The 19,146-nt window shown below is 33.4% G+C and overlaps 1 protein-coding gene across 4 annotated transcripts in view; it reads right to left on the bottom strand.

The window, feature by feature from the left end:
- The window catches only part of LOC108908281 (probable beta-hexosaminidase fdl), a 74,204-nt gene that overhangs the window by 40,941 nt on the left and 14,117 nt on the right, over positions 1-19,146 (bottom strand). For 2 of the 4 annotated variants that reach the window (XM_018712279.1, XM_018712307.2), the window contains exon 2: positions 234-289. The gene's annotated coding sequence lies outside the window, so the exon portion shown is untranslated. Of the gene's footprint in view, positions 1-233; positions 290-13,236; positions 13,366-17,736; positions 17,889-19,146 lie in introns of those variants that run through there. The other 2 variants (XM_018712288.1, XM_018712298.2) reach the window with 2 other exon arrangements.

The following is a 19,146-nucleotide window of genomic DNA, read 5'->3' as shown; positions in this document are numbered from 1 at the left end:
ATGTGAGATGCAAGTACATAGATCATTTAATCGCGCAATAATTCTATTATAAAGTTAATCCTCGTTAAGGAAACTCGATTTTATGAGTAGAAAAGGTTAGGAATTCAAGGAATCACCAATAAACAGCTTCCAGCTGCGTACACCTGCTGTTTTTATTACAGTAATGTAAAAGGACAGTGTTAACTGCAAAAAAAATTACGGTGATGACATAGTCTTCGTTTGCAAGTACTCACCTTAGTACCAAGGCTACGATTTGTTTCGTTTCTGACTCATGAACAATGGGCTTCACCTGCAAATCAAAAATAAAGATTACAAAAGAATGTCAATGTCAAATATCAACATAAATACAGTGTGTCCCCTTTTTTATTGTTGATTTTTCGAGAAAAAGAGATATGGCTCTTTTAAAAACTCGGTAACCTTCAGAGTTACTTCTGAAGATGAGAGCGTGTCTATCGAAACGTCAAGAAACCTAAACCGACGACTTGGCAACCAACCCGGAAATCGTTCTACCAAGCTAATTTTATATTATATTAAATTTAAAATAAAAATTTACTTATTTTTTACAATTTCTGTCTGCTTTAAGAACAATAGCTCAAAATCGCGTCTTCTTATTTGCAAAATGTGATTATTTTTCTCTGCACATTTTGAAATTTTTTGGACGCCCTGTATGTTTTATGGTATTACATATTTCATTACTGCCCATGCTTTTCAAAATAAGCAAAACTTTTTATCAAGAATAACTTTGTCTCGAAAAATCAACAATCTGTATTATATTTGTTTACTAGTCGGATTTTTGAACAGTGACATGTGGATCCAGGTTATCTTAAGAGATACGACGTCTTTAACTAAACATATTGTGGAAAACAACTAAAGTAGGCATTGACAATTAAGATACGACATAATTTGTAGGTTATATCTCACCTACCCTTACATACAAGGTCCGTCCTGTCACATTTGAGGAATTGACGACGAATAATATGCCATAGAAATTAGATTCCCAGTGAAAATGATTTTTAAATTTTTTCGAGAATTGAAAAAATGTGTGATAGCTTCAGTAGCTCAAGCTAAACGGAATACAGCACATAATGTCTATTATTCGTAATCAAATTTCACTACTTTGGACTAATTCCATCGATTATGTGTCTCTCAATATAATAGGAGGCGTAAGATGAACTATTCAAATTTAAAATGAAGTTGAATGTAAAATCTGAAAAACCGCTGCATACGCACTGTGTTCTGGTAGTAGTTGTAGTCGCCCAGGTGCATCGAGTGTACAAAGTGGTCGGTTATACGTCAAATACTAACCTGGGGAGCTTGTTCGTCAATTAGAGAGCGCTTCCAAAAAACAAGTAAACAACAGTGGCGCTTACAGAGGTAAAATGCAGTACATATGTGGAATTTAAAAAACAAATTGGATTTATAATAAATTACATTTAAAATAAATTGTTTATGAGAATAAAGGAATTTTTGTAGGAACAAGGGTGCCAGACGTGAACTGATCCCTTCGTCCCTTCATAATCTATAAAGAAATTATTCAATTTCTAAAACCCTTAAAAGCGTACTGCATTGGTTCCCTTGTCAGGCAATGATTTATTACTTTGCATCGAATATGATCCTATTTATAATGGAACAATAAAGGAGCAAATGTTTAGCAGATTTCATAAAAACGGGTTCAAAACATTGTTAAATACTTTCCCAATATAGGACAATGTTTACAATTGTAGAATTTTTCACATGCAAACTGACTAGGAGAGGCCAATAAAAAATAAAACGACTGCGGATCGCGTTTTCATTATATTGGATGGCTTTTGGGTATCACAAAGAGGCAATTGTCATTGTATTATTTCAGGAACAACCTATTAAAGCGTTTAACCGCCAACATCCTTAATGGTGGACATCCTCCTTTCGCCATCATGTGTTTAATTGCATTATCGCTGGAAATTATCTACCTTTACAAACAATTTAATGGATAGCCAGCGTAAATCGTATCGACGAAGATTACCCTAATTACGGAAATAAATATACCCGTCTTCTTTTCATTATGTGGCGTTATTTTCCGTAATTATGGCATGTTTCAAGGTAGCCAATTTTCCGGTTTTTATACTAGAAGGTAAGCATACCTATAACTATGAGCCAAACTATAAAGTGGCCCAAATAAGAACCATGACAGTTTTATAGTAAATAAAACTGTCATAATAGTAATTAACCTCAAGTTTACTAAATTTAAACTTACAGATTTGTCATTTGATTATAGAATTACCAAAGCACATTCATTAATAGATACAGGGTTAGTCACTATAATCTGACAACTTATTGTAAATTTATTATTGAAATTACAAAAAAGTTTTTAATACAAAAGTTGTAGCTTTTTTTTATGAATTTTTATAATACAGTATAAGAAAAAAACAATTGAATAATGAATAAATCACTAAATTAAAGATTTTTTTTTTTTAATGGAACATATTAGTACATACTTAGTTTCGTTAAACGTTTTTCTTTTCAAAAATATATAATATGTTTGATTCGGGACTTTTCGACATATTTCAGTTTAAAACTATTTTTGAAAAAAAAAACAGGTGGGAAATTTTGGTCTGACGGATCGCAGTGGCTATGGACGAGGCACGCGGAACAAACAAATGACTGACAGAAGTTTATTTATTATCATTAATTTATATATTCCCTATAACAAACTATTTTAACATAAATTTCCCTCCTGTTTTTTCAAAACTAGTTTTAAACTGAAATATGTCGAAAAGTCCTGAATCAAACAGTAACATATACATATTTTTGAAAAGAGAAAAATTTATCGAAGCCAAGTGTCCACTAATATATAGGGTGTTCCATTAAAAAAAAAAGATATTTTCTTTAATTTAGTGATTTCCATTATTCAATTATTTTTTATAATACAGTATAATAACAATTCATAAAATAGCTAAAACTTTCGTTTTAAATTTTTTTTGTAATTTCAATAATAAACTTAGAATAAGTTGTCAGATTATGGTGACTAACCCTGTACAGTAAGTGTACAGTATGGTGCAAATGTATTGAATAAATTAATAAAATAATAATGAATTTATTCCACACATTTGCATCATATTGTATGCAGTCACTCTCTTACATCTGTGAATGTGCTTTACCTATATTACGATTCTAAACTGGACTAGAACGCAATAGAAATACGGATTTTAATAAAACAGACTGGTGTAATATCGAATCCAATACAACAGTTACGACATCCCGAAAAAAAAGAGCATGTAGCACACTTGTTCTAGGGATATTATTTTTATAAAAAAACTCATTCGTTTACCCCGTCTTCAGAACTCTAAAACGTGCTTTACATAAGTAGGTGAATTTGATATAAATACTTACATTCATTGGCCAAGTATCGAAAATAGACGTACTAAAATAAAATTAACATCGGTTTATGTAATGTTTATTATTTTCCCCGAAACGTTGTAAATAATCCACACGAAACATCTATTTTTACAACTATTTACAGTCTGGGAGACATGAACCCATCTATCTCGAAGAAATTGTTGTTTGACGATTAGCTACTCAATTTATTTTTAATCCCAATTTATTTTTAATTCTGTACGTTAATAAAAATGAAAACCTCATTTTGAGAAGAGTAGATATCTAGTTTTTTTTTCATGTTTCCGTATCATATATATATTTTTTGTACATCATCCATTATATCAAATTGTTCATTTAGGGATAGTCCCAGTGATTCCAATTTACGGAATTACGAAACTTGGGGTTCTCTAGGTTGTTTAATGGAATATTGCTTGAAAGAAAGGCGTCTGTAAGTTCATAGAAAAATACAGAGTCTGGCCGAGGCATAGCTCTTCAAATGTCTTGTCACTTTAGTTTTGTAACAAGAATTTATAATAATTCCCGTCTATTTCTTTTCTCTTTTGGTATTTTACTTCACTTCCCCTCTCCCCCCCCAACTAATAGTTGTTAATGTAAATTATGTTACTATTTATATAGACCATTGCTTAAGCCTTCAAAAATTGTAAAAAGTGAAAAATAATTATAGTCGGATGAAACCCATTGGAAAAGGAAGAGAACAGAAATGAAAAGAACAATAATTTACGGGCGATCTGAGGTCGGGAAGGGGAAGGGGATGAGTTTTTAAGGGTAAAAAACGGTTTATCATGATTTCCGGAAAAACTACAAGTTTTATGGAAAAAAGTTAAATGGCAAAGTTGTAGGTAATAAAAAGATCTACAACTTTTGTATTTACACTTTTTTCACATAACCTCAAAATTTATGTGAAAAATTCAAATAACCAAGTTTTTGGTTTTTTATTTTTATCTTTTACAAACAAATTTTTTTTTCACGAAATTTGGTGAAAACTTACCTATTTATGTTCCAAACACGCTGTAATTTACTTGATTTGAAATATTTATTTTTTTACCTTATTTTTACTTAATATCGAAAAAGCACCCTAATTTTCAATCGAAAATTCTCACGTCAAAATATCTGCTTTTTTTAAAACGTCGGTGGGCTTTTTCTTCGTTGAAATCTCTATTTTCTGATGGTGTAAAAAAATATATACATTACTATGGTAAGTTTTCTCAGGAAATGCAAAAAAACGAACTAGAATCCGAAAATTTTTTTCTAAACATAATGTACAATTTTGAGCTATTTATTAAAATTTACACTTTAATTACTCGAAAAACATAAGATTCCATGTTACATTGATAAACAAAAAAATTACAAGTCGAAATATACTATTATAATTAACAACCAAATAAGTTAATAAAATTTAAGAAGACATCTACAATATTTTGAGAAAGTTGTAGAATCTTCTTTCGTTTCTTTGCATTTCCTGAGAAAACTTACCATAGTAATGTATATTTTTTTTACACCATCAGAAAGTAGAGATTTCAACGAAGAAAAAGCCCACCGACGTTTTTAAAAAAGCAGATATTTTGACGTGAGAATTTTCAATTGAAAATTAGGGTGCTTTTTCGATATTAAGTAAAAATAAGGTGAAAAAATAAATATTTCAAATAAAAAAAATTACAGCATGTTTGGGACATAAATAGGTAAGTTTTCACCAAATTTCGTGAAAAATTTTTTTTTTTTGTAAAAGATAAAAGACTTGCAGTTTTTCTGGAAATCAATGAAAACCGTTTTTACCCTTAAAAACTCACCCCCTACCCCCTCCCGACCTCAGATCGCCCGTAAATTATTGTTCCTTTCATTTCTGTTATATTCTCTTTCTTTTCCAATAGGTTTCATCCTACTATAATTTTTTTTTGGTTTCGAAAATTATCGACCCTGGTCTAATAAATAGTTATTTAAATACATGCAGCGAATACAACTACTGCAAGGTTCCGTAAATAACTGAACAGTTCAAAACGCGAGTCAGCTGTGAAGGCCATCGACCCCTGCGCCGGCCTGTTTGACTCTGAACCCTAATAATAAGTGTATGATTTTTACAATAAAAATATATATCAATAAAAAAACACATCTCCTTATCGAAATCTGTAGTTAAAACGGCCTTACAGCTCAAAATACCGCATTAAAAGGCAAAACGTCTCTTTTAAAATGTTCGCGTTAACCTCACATTTACGGTGATCAAGTCTATGACTACAAAATGTGTTATCTAGCAGATATTTAGCCCGTCTTGAAGAACGCTATGCACCCTGGATGAGAATTACCCCCCCCCCAAGTAAATATCTATTTTATAGGCGTCATCAGAATCTCATCAGCTTGGATTTAGATAGTCAGATGGAGAAATTTCCCGTATTACGAATTAAGGAAGACTTACTTTGCAAATTACGTGATGTATTAATCGAATTAACGTCCTGGGAAATTCTGAGGAGTGGAAAATGGGAAGGCACATCCAACATATTGCCGCTCGTAATGAAAATAGCAGCTAAATGAAATATGAAAGAAAATAGTTGTGTATCTATCTCTCTCTCTGTTCGTATATGAAAGAAGTAAGTTGCTTATCCTTGTACTCTCCGTTCGTATACTGGGTGATGCAAGTTTTAATCGGGAAACTAAGTAAAAAAGAATATGCAGGCGAAGGTTGTAGTTTGTTTCGTTTTCGGGGTCCAGTGTGTTGAATGAAACTTTTAATAATGAATTGAACATCATAAAAAATGTATTAATAAACAATCACAGCCCTGGGAATTAATTTTTTAAGGGTTTTTAACAAGTGACTGAAAAAATTAACCGTTTCAATGCCACGTTCTGTTTTATTTGCCTACCCTGTACCTTGTGCACCACGACTGTTGCAACTGTCTCGGACAATTTCTCCCGCCTACTCGACTCTTAACAGACGCCACGAATTTGATTCGCTTTTGTTTATACAGAAGATTGAAAGACGCGATACCGGTGCACTTTGCTTAATAGAGTCAACTACTTTTGTAAGGAACAAGCGCTAGTTAAATAAAGCCTTCTAATGGACTGCGATTGAAGGTATACCTACATATAATAACGAATTTCTTATGCTGAATGGCAACAAGAACTGTAGAAGCGTTTTTCGAGAAACCACTTTTTTTTTAACCGATCGTAAACATAACGCAAAAAGTTCTCAACGAATCGACTTGAAATTTTGTACAGAGCTTCACAATAACATGTAACTCAGGTAACATCTTAGGGTTTTTTCGATTAATTAGCAATTTTCATTGTTATCAACAATTTTTCTTTTCTTTTGAATGTTCACTAAATCAACAATTATTACTATTTTTTAATTTCCCTACGATGCTCCTTAGCCTTTAATATACAGAGTGTCTCACCAGGAATCGCCACTATCGATATCTCGGAAAGTGCGGATCCGATAAATCTGAAAATTTGGCAACCTAGCAAAGGCACACAGCTAAAATATTTGAACTTTATGACACTTCCGGTTATACCGGACAGTATCTTTCTTATGGAACACCCTATATATTATTGCATTTTCGGATTCTAGGTGAAATTTTAGGGTCACTTTATTAAGTATTTATAGATTTTGAGATATTAATTATTAAAGAAAAAATTTGACAGATGCAAGGGTCCGCGGAGATGCTAGTAACTCTTTTCAGGAGCACGATATCAAGCGGATTTTTGGTCCTGGTAGGACATCTTGTATGATATCAGAAAATTTTTGTGTTTTTGTTTCAAGGCCATCTGTTAATAAAAAACTTTTCCGGACATACAGCCCTCTGAAAAAAGGTGTCGTTGCTTGCCATCCAAACCGTTTTGTTTCTGGCACCATATCTAGTATAATATCTTGTATCTTGTATCTGTTTTTCCTTGAAAATTTCCGAAAGCCACCTTTTTCCAACCTCCAGAGTGGCGTAACCCCCTTAAATTATGTTTATTTTATCTGTTTATATCAGTTGATGAGGGTAAAATGTCATTTAAACTGTTTTCGTAAACAATGTTATTTTACCTAAGTGTCTAGTTTTAGTTTTAAGCTGTAAATTGACCCAGTCCGTCAAATGTAATTTGACACGGAACAAGGAACAAGGAATCAATAAAATCTATCTCTCTATCTACATACTTACATTTATCATTATTACAAAAGCTCACACCTGATATTATGATATATTGAAACTGATAAATAATGTAATGTAGTTTCAAAATGTCATTTTTTCTAAAAGTATGATGTTTATATATAGATAATTTCCGAGACCAAGAAAAGTTGTTTGTTTGCGGCGCAATTTCGGTTTCACACGAGCTGTTATGTCGAAATACGACACAAATTTTCTGTTTTGACAGTACGCTCAGCGTCAAAAACTTAATCCTCGCAACTCAAATAATAGAGTTCAAACCAACGCTTATCGTCAAGATCAGTGTCAAATGAGTCCCAGTCGCTCACAGTAAGTTTCTAGGATCCTAGTCGGTCTATGAAACTTAATTTTCAAAATTTAATTTCACATTTCTTTAAATATTATTTTATTTTCCAATAATTTTCCCAAATTTTACATAGATAAAATATTTATTCAGATATCTGGTGCATTTATTGCACTTATTTACTTATAGACTAACTCACTTCAGTGTGGCTTGTATATACAGGGTGTCGCGCTTATATGTGATACAAGAGCTTTTCTTTTTTTTGGACGATTTCAAAAATTTTTTTTTTAGAATGTAGGATAAAAAAACTCTATCTAACTGTAATGCCGCTCCTTTTATTAATGTAATTCACGGCTAACTAGGACGCGTTCTTTTGACGTCAAAATAGCTAATTGGTATTAGCGATTTTTTTTCCAAAAAAAACAGCAGTATCACAGTTAGATAGTTTTTTTGCCCCACAAAATTTTTCAAATCAGCCAAAAAATAAAGAATTTCCAGGCTTATATTACTTTCGTGACACCATGGAGTGCTCGCCTGAAGGTGTATCGAATTTGATGAAACTTGGTGGTAAGATGTTTTAAGGGATGCTAAACGAGAACACGTAATCTGTTTTTTTAGAAAAAAATCGCTAATATCAATCAACTGTTTTGATATCAAGAAAACACCTCCTAGTTGGCCGTGAATTGCATTAATAAAAACAGCAGTATCACAGTTAGATAGAGTTTTTTATCCAAAATAAAAATTTTTGAAATCGGCAAAAAAATAAAAAAGTTACAGGCTTGTATCACATTTTTTAAGCGCGACACCTTGTATATGACATTTGTATTATTTATTATTTTTATATTCTATAACACTTCATAAATCTATTATTAATGTTATTATTAACCTTATTGTAATGTTTTAAACGAGATGAGACTCATATAATAAAAAATACTAACTTTCTAACAATACCGATCGAAGTTACGTGGGGGTTGCATACAGACAAAAATTAAAATACGCTACACTCATTGCATTATTCTAAAAATACATAAATCGAGGTAGGTTTGGCAACAATGCGTCAAATATTCATATAAATTGATTGATAGAAGCAAGTTTGATTAAATCAATATTTTTCACAAGTTATTTTTTGTATAATTACTCAAAATCCCTTTTTTTAATCAAATATGTTTGTCGTGGCGATAACACTTCAAGATTGATAAAAAAAAGAACGTTTTCATCGGTGACACAGTCTTTCGGAAACACTTTTTATATTATTTCCAGGGCAGTTAACCTTAATAGACACATTTGGAGCGGGCGTATCAAAAAAGATAACCTGTGCGTCTACCTGACGTACGTTCTATCTCTCGGCCTTTCCCCTGTCATGCTGCAAAGCCTGTTTTATGCGAGAACCCGGCTTAAGGGCATTAGAAGGCTTATCACCTCTCTGGAATGATGCAGACCGATTTCGAGCGGTTGGAATTCTGAGTCTGACGGACGCGCAGACTTGCAAGGAGTATGCTCGCAACTATGGACTGCCCGATGGAAGTTTGGACAACCGCGACTGCTTTGTTATGCAGATGAGGCCTTTGCATGTCGCTGATCACAGTCAGACAGTCGTATTGCTGTAACGTACAGGGTGTTTTTGTAGTGCACTTGTCCATTCTTAAATATTTTTAACTCTATATTGTTAATACGGAAAGTTCTCTACTATTTTCTACAGATCTTTGAAAATATCATGTCTTTCTGAAAGACTCCCCCTCGCAAGATATCCATAAATCTTAGGTTTATAAGTAGCAATCTTAAAAAATCCACCCAAAAGAGAAATGTCACCGACTTTATGCAGCATGACTGGCTCCACACATATTTTTTTAATCCCCCATTCCCGTGGTTAAAATTTAAAGCAATTTCACGCTCACCCATCTGAGAACCAGATCCAATAACGTCTGGAATTGAAAAGGTATTAAAAAGTGTAACAATTTTCGCCCTTAATATTACCTTCAGCCGCCAGACCCTAATATAAGGTTATTAGAAATGATGAATGGTCCTAAGCTCAACCCAACCGATTAAACTTTAAAAAGAGTGCCCCGAATTTATTGTGTTCCCATTGACAGCCCTCCACGTAACTCTTACCCATCCTCTTTTATTTCAAGATAAAGAGAAAAGTTGAAAAAAAGTGTTTCCAGATGTAACTGTTAAACAATTACAGCAGCAGCCTCATTGAACACCCACAACTAAAAGCTGCGATAACTGACAGCACTGATTCTGGCATAAATTTATCCCACTGCAATATCGGCACTTTCAATTTACATACAGGGTGGCCAAATGAAAACGAAACAGAGCCATTTTCAGGAACTGCGTCAAGATTGTAGAAAAACGCTCAGACCCGTCGATTTTAGATTAAAGGGGGACATTCTTTGCTGGTATTTTTGACTCCGCCACTTTCACCCCCAAGCAAGGGTAAGCATCACCCCAAAATATTTAAATGGCATTAGGGGTTGAGTAATATTTCTTTTGAAAGCTCTTACAATTCTCTTTACAACAGACTTTATATTTTATAATTCTGCCCAATACTTTGAAGAAAATTTACATTTTAAAATTTAAATTATGTTTAGTTGCTTACTTACTACTTAGTTGATTAAATGTTCAACCTGATGACCGCCCACTTCCATACAAGAATAATGATTTTGTTCGAAACGTTCGCGCATATTCCGAAGCATTTCCGGAGTGATTCGACGGCATTCGTCGACGATTCTTTGACGCAAATCTTCCAGCGACGCTGGCTGTGTTTTATAGATTTTACTTTTTAGGTATTCCCACAAAAAGAAATCAGGGGGAGATAACTCCGGTGATCGTGGAGGCCACTCAATGCTGCCTCTTCTCCCAATCCAATTTCGTAGGAAACGTTGGTTCAAATACTGACGGACAATTAACGCATAATGCGAAGGAGCACCGTCCTGTGGAAAAATCAAATGATCTTCATCATACTCTGGAACATTTTCAATAATATCAGTCAAGGCAGGGTCAATAGCGTCTTCCAGTAATTGCAAATGCATTTGGACAGTCAAATTACCAGGTAGAAAAAAAGGACCCACCAACCGGTCACCGAAAATTCCAGCCCATACATTTAATTTTTCCGGTTGCTGTGTATGCACCTCGTGAAAAACTGTTGGGTTTGAATCGGACCAATAGCGGCAATTGTGACGATTTCCGTCCCGTTCAAGAAAAAAACTGCATTCATCAGAAAAACAGATGTTAAAAAGGAACTGTGGATCGTTCCCTGCTCGCTCACTCATTATTTCGCAAAATTGCAAACGGTATGACCGCCGTTTGCATCATCCTCATAAAGTTCCTGGATTAAATGTATTTTGTATGGATGGAATTTATTCTTCTTCAAAATGGTTTGTATGCTAGTTAGATTGATCCAAGACACAGATGCCAGCTGCCTCGTACTTAATGTAGGATCAAGATGAACTTGTCCCAAAACTGCAACTTCACTAGCTTCATTAACTATAGGTTTTTCAATTTCTCGTTTTTTATTGGCTACGTTCCCTGTCTCTTGAATTTTTTTACTAACTCTAGAACATACTTCCTCCTGACATGTCGATCTTGATGTTGTTCATTGAATAGCTGAGCTGTTCTATTCGCACATTTATTGTTCATAAAGTAAAGCGAAATGATATCTACTCTTTCCGCAGTGGAATAAACCATAGTGTTTAATTTTCAAAAACACAATTAAATAAACTACCAACCAACGCTGCCAAATAATACTAGAAAATAATTTGGAATCCACTAATTTTACGTTAATTGTGTGTGTATAGCATTCATTTCTGTTTTTTACAATTGCTTTTTTTACGAAAGTGATAACAAATCGCCAAAAACCCATGTAACGCAAGAAATACTAAATTTATACCATTGGCGTACTTAACTCGAATGACTGACATTTTTACCGTTACTAATTGTTTGTACATAAGTTTCAACTTTAAAATCAAAATTCTTAATAAGTATTAGGCGGAATTATAAAATGTAAAGTCTGTTGTAAAGAGAATTGTAAGAGCTTTCAAAAGAAATATTACTTAACCCCCAATGCTATTTAAATATTTTGGAGTGATGCTTACCCTTGCTTGGGGATGAAAGTGGCGGAGTCAAAAATACCATCAAAGAATGTCCCCCTTTAATCTAAAATCGACGGGTCTGAGCGTTTTTCTACAATCTTGACACAGTTCCTGAAAATGGCTCTGTTTCGTTTTCATTTGGCCACCCTGTATAGTGTAAAATAAATTGTAGGTAATCGTCGTGTTTATAATAGTAATTGTTTTTTATTGAAATGATGTATTACTTAAAATGTCTATTGTTTAATTAATAAAATCCTAAATAAGTTTAAAAAAAAGACAAATTATTTTGACATTTGTTTTATGTTTACGAAAAAGACTGGCGTTCTAGAACATAAAAGAATTTTGTAGCTAGGTGACAAAAAAGACTCACGACTGAAAATTTAACGAAAATGTCGATTTTTGATGACAGTTTTTGAAAAAGAACATGTTATACGCTTTTAATCTGTTCCAGTATACGTCAAATGTCTGTCAACTGCCGATCGATTAATCTGAATGATATTAACTCAGGGCATTGTCGACGTCACAAAGTGTAATAAACTTAAAACAGTGAAATTTCTTAGTTTGACGAGAGTTACTGGGACACAGAAGAGGAATTTAAGGTTAATCTATCGACTGGACTTAATTACTAAATATGACGTCATTGCAAATTTATCATAAATAGACCACAGTATTGCTTTTGTTGTCTTAACATCATATTCTTAATTCGCAAACTATAAATCGGTAAACAGCCTATTTATCCATCAGTTTATGAATTTAAAAAAGCCACAGTAGTACACTAATTGAAATAATAGCACTTAAGTCACGATAAAGATATTAGTGGCAACAATTGTTAATTTAACGACCACAGTGTATTGTTAATAACGAAGGTTATGTGAACTGTTCACACAAATTGTAAACGTTTCATGATTACTGTATTAATGAAGAAAATAAAGCAGACGTTTTGGGCTAATAAAGAAGGTGCGATAAATTTCGAGTATAGGTGCACGCTTTTAACGAAGCGGCACCATTCATAAAAAGCGGCAAATTAAAAATGTATTGTAGTTTATTTGAGTAAAGTCGATTATGCCTATCTGAATTTAGGAATATTACTATTAAGGCATTATTTTATAAGTAAAATTCAATATCCTATAGGTACTAAATGTTTAGTAACGTGAACAAAAGTTATAGGTGCATTTCGAAAAAACATAGGTGCGATAGGTTTATCGCACGTTAATAGGCATAAAAATATAGATAATGTTTTAATTTGAAATATTTTTCAATGCAACCAATAATGCTGTTTTTTTTATATTTATGGGAACACGCTTTAGCAAAACCGTGCGAACGGATAAAATCAATAAGCACAACTCACAAATTTTCCGCTGGAGACGTCATCGGAGGGCACACGACACGTTTCAGCGGGCGCACCAATTTCATATCGCCATAAAATTTATTTACGAGCTTTATCTAAAAAATATAAATATTATGTCATCCGACACCGACACTGCGATGAGGACTGGAACAAAAATAGGAAGTACAGTTCGACACAGGATGAATATTCAGATACGGTTTCCTCTTCTCCATGCTGATTACCCTCTTTGCCGAGATAATGTGCCGCTATACGGCGAATAAATTATTCCGGTTATACAATTCGGACAACTAATTTCCACCGAGCGTACGAACGAGCGACACAGAACTGTCTCTGAATTACTCCGACCAATAATGAATTGAAAACTAGCACTTTATAGCTATGACAGCTACGAATTACATATGTGCGCTATGCAAAATACAAAACGCTATGCACGCGCTATGTATAATGCAAAAGTAGCTATGGTCGCTATGTATATAAAAAATAGCTACCACTGTTGTAGCTAAGGATACCCTGAGCCCTATACTAGCTTGATGTTAAAACAGTCACTATGTATACTAAAAATAACTACCATTGTCACTGATTAAGAATATACTGTGTTAGGTTTTTGTTTTAAAAAATTTCGATATTGTTTACACAGCGCTATAGCTACGTTCACTATATTTATTAAAAATAGCTTCATTGTCTAAAGCTAGGGACACGAAGAGTGTTGTGTATACTAAAAAGTGTCGCTATTTGCTAGTTATAGTAGCTATTTATATTATAAAATAGCTACAATTGCTTATAACTAGGGATACATGGCACACTGTTAGGTTTATGTTTACAAAAAGAGATCATGCAGCTTTATAGAGCGCTATAGCTATGCTCACTATGTTTATTAAAATAGCTATCATTGTCCAAAGCTATGAACACTAACGGTGCTGTGTATAATAAAAACTGTCGCTATTTGGAAGTAGCTATTTATATTAAAAATAGCTACAATTGTCTATAGCACTGTGTTAGATTTAGGTCTAAAAAAAAGTTAATACAGTTTTATAGAGCGCTATAGATATGTTCACGATGTTTATTTAAATAGCTGTCATTGTCAAAAGCTATGGACATGAACTGTGATATGTATAATGAAAAGTCTCGCTATTTGCAAGTTATAGTAGCTATTTATGTTAAAAACAACTACAATTATCTATAGCTAAGGATACACGGAGCACTGTGTTTAACAAAAAAAAGTTGAGACAGTTTTACAGAGCATTATAGCAATGTTCACTATGTTTATTAAAAATAGCTATCATTGTTAAAAGCTAGAGACACTAATGGTGCTGTGTATAATAAAAAGTGTCGCTGTTTGCTATTTATATTAAAAATAGCTACAATTGTCTATAGCTAAGGATACAAGGAGCACTGTATTAGGCTTGTGTTTAAAAAAAGTTGATATAGTTTTACAAAGCGCTATATCTATGTTCACTATGTTTATTAGAAATAGCTATCATTGTCAAAAGCTAAGAACACTAATGGTGCTATGTACAATAAAAAGTGTCGTTATTTGCTATTTATATTAAAAATAGCTACAATCGTCTATAGCTAAGGATACAAGGAGCACTGTGTTAGGTTTGTATTTAAAAAAAGTTGATATAGTTTATTAAAAATAGCTATCATTGTCAAAAGCTAAGGAGTGTCCTTAGTGCTATGTATAATAAAAAGTGTCGCTATTTGTTTGTGATAATAGCTATTTATAATAAAATAGCTACAATTGTCTATAGCTAAGGATACAACAAGCACTGTTAGGTTTGTCTTTTTAAATAAGAGTTCACACAGTTTTACAGAGCGCTATAGCTATGTTCCCGATGTTTATTTGAAATAGATATATTTGGCTAAAGCTAGTTACAAGCTAAGCGCTATGTATAATAAAAGATAGAGCGAGAGCACTTTGCTAGCTACAGTAGTTATGCATACAATAGCTACAATAATTATCAAATTAATATATTCCGATTGATAGTTGCGGAATTGTAGTATTTTGATGAAACATGGCAATAACAACTCATGTTCACCGAGCCCACTTCCTTCATTTCTAGAAAACAATTGATGTAACCTAACCGCAGATATGTGGTAATCACATGGCGCTTAGAGATAAAGTATCACGAAGGAATTTGATGCTTTTTCTTCTCAGATTCGCGTGGACTTTTTATTTTCAACGGCGATCGTTCTTACGTACGTCTAGTAACCTATTGTTTTAGAAACAAAGAGAAAACTTAATAATACACTTTGTCCCTATTTATCTCATGTGATATATGCTTCGGATAAAACAAAAGATATGACTGTAATGTGTACAGACAAACCGAAATTATTCATACATGATTAATGTATGTCTTTAAGACACTTGTTATGTTATAATACACTCACGGTCTATAAATAATTTCAAGGTCGCCTAATGCTGTTCGCTTAGATTACTAATGAAACTGTGAATTTTCGAAATTCCATTAGAAACGGAAGAAAAATGTTGTATTGGAATCTGGTAGCGGCCATGTTATTTATTACTTGCCTGGTTTACTCAAAAAATGTCAACATTATGATGTCTTTCACAATGACAAAGCACTTTTAAAAACGGAACATGTGCAGAGAATCTTTTAATGTATTTATTTTTGTGCGAGCTAAAAAATGTTGTGTTTTTTAATTTTGAACCAAATTATGTCAAGGTACTTGACCCATGGTCCCTCCATTTTCGGACATCCTGTATATTAAGGAATAGAAGCTGGTTGACTATGGGACAGTCAATTGCGTTTTTCCCAAAAACTTTTTTAATGATTATAACCTACCTTTTTGTGTAAAATTGAATTTCACGTTATGCTATAAGTAACCTAACCTCAAAAAGGTTATATCATAAAATGATGGGAGAGATCGTGGCTAGCAGAAACTAATAATATTTGCATATTGAGCTTCCTTAGAAACTTGTTTGAATTAAATTTCAAAAAAATAGATTGCCTTTTGGAAAATATATGACTAAAACTTAAGTTTAAAAAATAATTTCACGTTACGCTATACGTAACCTAACCTCAAAAAGGTTATATCATAAAATGACACTGGGAGAGATCGTGGCTAGCAGAAACTAATAATATTTGCATATTGAGCTTCCTTAGAAACTTGTTTGAATTAAATTTCAAAAAAATAGATTGCCTTTTGGAAAATATATGACTAAAACTTAAGTTTAAAAAATAATTTTTGACATATCCCCTTATTTTTGTAATTTTCTAAAGATTAGACAATCTTCCCGTCTTTTCTAAAACATCAAAGCGCTTTATAAACCAAGATATGTTATAATCTGACGACATATACCCCTATATCTCTCTTACTTGAAACTAAAAAATGTTGAGATTTTAGCATGAAATAACTATTATTTGCAAAGCGATTATTCTGACATCCGTAAATTTGACTTTAGTAATAAGCGTGTAGTTCTAAAATTGAAAAAAATTGCCTGTAAACTGTCTTGTACAAAATGCTTCTTTATGAAAAATATTACCCAATGTGTTGTCTGAATCGCTCGAACACATTCATTACAACCTTTTATTTAGCTTGCCTTGTTAGTATTGATCAAATCAACTGAAATTTTAAAACAGATATCTCCAACCGATTGAGCCGAAATCTTGCATACACGGTTTATTTTGGACGACAATGCATGGTTAGCTAAGTGACGTCATTCTAAATCCAATATGGCGGACTCCCAAAGATGGCGGACCAGTTATTTTTTATGCACCCCCATGATATGGGTATCAAATTTAAGGGTTTGCTGACAAGAATACGAAAACTTGTTAAAAAAATTATACATGAACTTTTTAAAATGTACTACAAATATCAGTAAAATATTTTTATTATCAGAATATCAACTATTGCAAGAAATATTTGTTCATGTAAAAGCTGTTCGTCTTATTTCATCATTTTCACTCATTCAGAATTTTATCCAATGCGATTTCCAAATTGTATTTTTTTTAAGTACGTCTCTGTTTATTATACACAGATCTTGAATTATTGTGGAGGGTCTCAGCAGGCTGAGAGGTCTGCTATTCACGTCTTTCGATATCTGCTCATCTGAATTTACTGGTTTGCCATATATGGAGTACTTTTAAAGATATTTTATTCAAATTGGGTTCAGAAAGATTTCTAGGGATAAGTTACTAAAAAAATCGCTAATATAACTTTTTTTAAGTCAATTCCTTTAATAATTTTAGAACCAGACGCCTGTGACCAAAAGCAGATTTGTTAATATCAGGATAATCGTTTTGCAGGCAATTATTACGCAGTAAAATCTCAAACCGCCTCAATTCAAAATAACCGAGATACTTATAAAGGCGGTACCATAAAAAGTTTCATCCCCCTTTCAAAAACGCCCTGTATATTTGGGCCGCATTTGATTTCCGCCACTTCAGCGTACAATCGAATGCTTACACTTACACAAAACTGAAATATCTCACAACACAACAATCTCTTACGCCATAATCTAGAGAGCATGATACTTACGACCTGCAGCACCCAACTAAAAATACACCCCGGGACGTAGTGCTACCGCGTCACCGGCTCGCCGCCCAAAACAAAACACTGCACCAGGTGTTCCTTCCGCCAGAGACCCGTCCGCTCGGAATCGAGACCGAGAAGCTAACGGATACCGCGAAGTTCCACGCTAAACTGTGCGTAATAATTTCGGTACGACGACTCGTGCAAAGCTGGTAGCTAATTAATTATGAAACTAATAAGTTGGCGACGTAAACACGACGTTGGAGTAGTGGACAGACTTGGTTCAACAATACCGAGCTATTTTTAAGACCCTTGGATGCTCAGGGACCGAAATATAATGAGCTCGATGGCCCGCATGGGGCTGCGTGCTTACAAATAATGCTTAGGGCGTTGTTTAGGAGCTCCCTGCGGATGGTGGTGACTGAAAGGTCTCAGGTAGAGTGGTGTACGGGGTGGGTTGGTTGGGATTGCCACTGTTGCACTGGAATTATGAAAAATTACGAGAAATTCTTAGAATACCGCAAAAAGTGACTAGTATTTTGCCTAAAAGAGCAAAATTCCTAAATCATATCATAACGTCGAGACTAAATTTTTTATACGCAATTGGAAGAACAAGTTAAACAACTTTCCAATTGCGTATTTTACTATGGGATGGACAACTTACAAAATATATGCACCAAAAGAAAATTTGTATATTTTTCGCCATATTTCTTATACAGGGTGTTCCTAAATATTGAAAGTTCGCATTTGAAATAGTAACTTGGGTCTGCATATGTTTAAAAATTAAAGGTTTATGTGACAAACTGTGAGGTGTAAAAGTGTTTTAAATACTCATTATATTCTCATAATAACAATGCCAAATTTTACGAATTTTGAAATGGGTCATCCCAGCTTTAATTTTTAACAGGTAGTGGCGAATAAACTGTCAAAATTAATAGAAACAAGAGATTATCTAAATAAAGCCAGAGCCTACTGGACCATTTTAAGAATTTAAATTTCATCTAACAAATTACATAAAATCGTTTTTTATTTTTTTTCTCGATAACAGTCGCAGATACGAAAAAATCATAAGAGGCAAAAAAGTTTCCCAACAAAACATAAAATCCAATTTTGATTTTAGAATCTACCAGCGGCGCACCGCATAAAAGTTCAAAGGAAGAAAAGGGGGCATGAACCCCGAAAAAATATCACTCTGTAGAATATCACGACCATTTGGCATGTCCAATGATGTAAGCCCTATAGCGTAACCTATATTCCAAATTTGAGCTAAATATCTCAAAAACTGTGGGAGCTATAGAGAAAAACTTAAAAACATCTTAAAATTTCAACACCCTGTAGATCGGTAACGAAGCGTTTGCGGACCTATGTTTATGAACTTTTAGTCATGAAATAAGCCAAAGAATCACCCCTTCCCTT

Source organism: Anoplophora glabripennis, unplaced genomic scaffold (genome assembly GCF_000390285.2).
Source record: "Anoplophora glabripennis isolate ALB-LARVAE unplaced genomic scaffold, Agla_2.0 scaffold11, whole genome shotgun sequence".
Taxonomy (NCBI): domain Eukaryota; kingdom Metazoa; phylum Arthropoda; class Insecta; order Coleoptera; family Cerambycidae; genus Anoplophora; species Anoplophora glabripennis.
The sequence above is the reverse complement of the archived record's forward strand: the minus strand, read 5'-3'. Positions and strand labels throughout refer to the sequence as shown.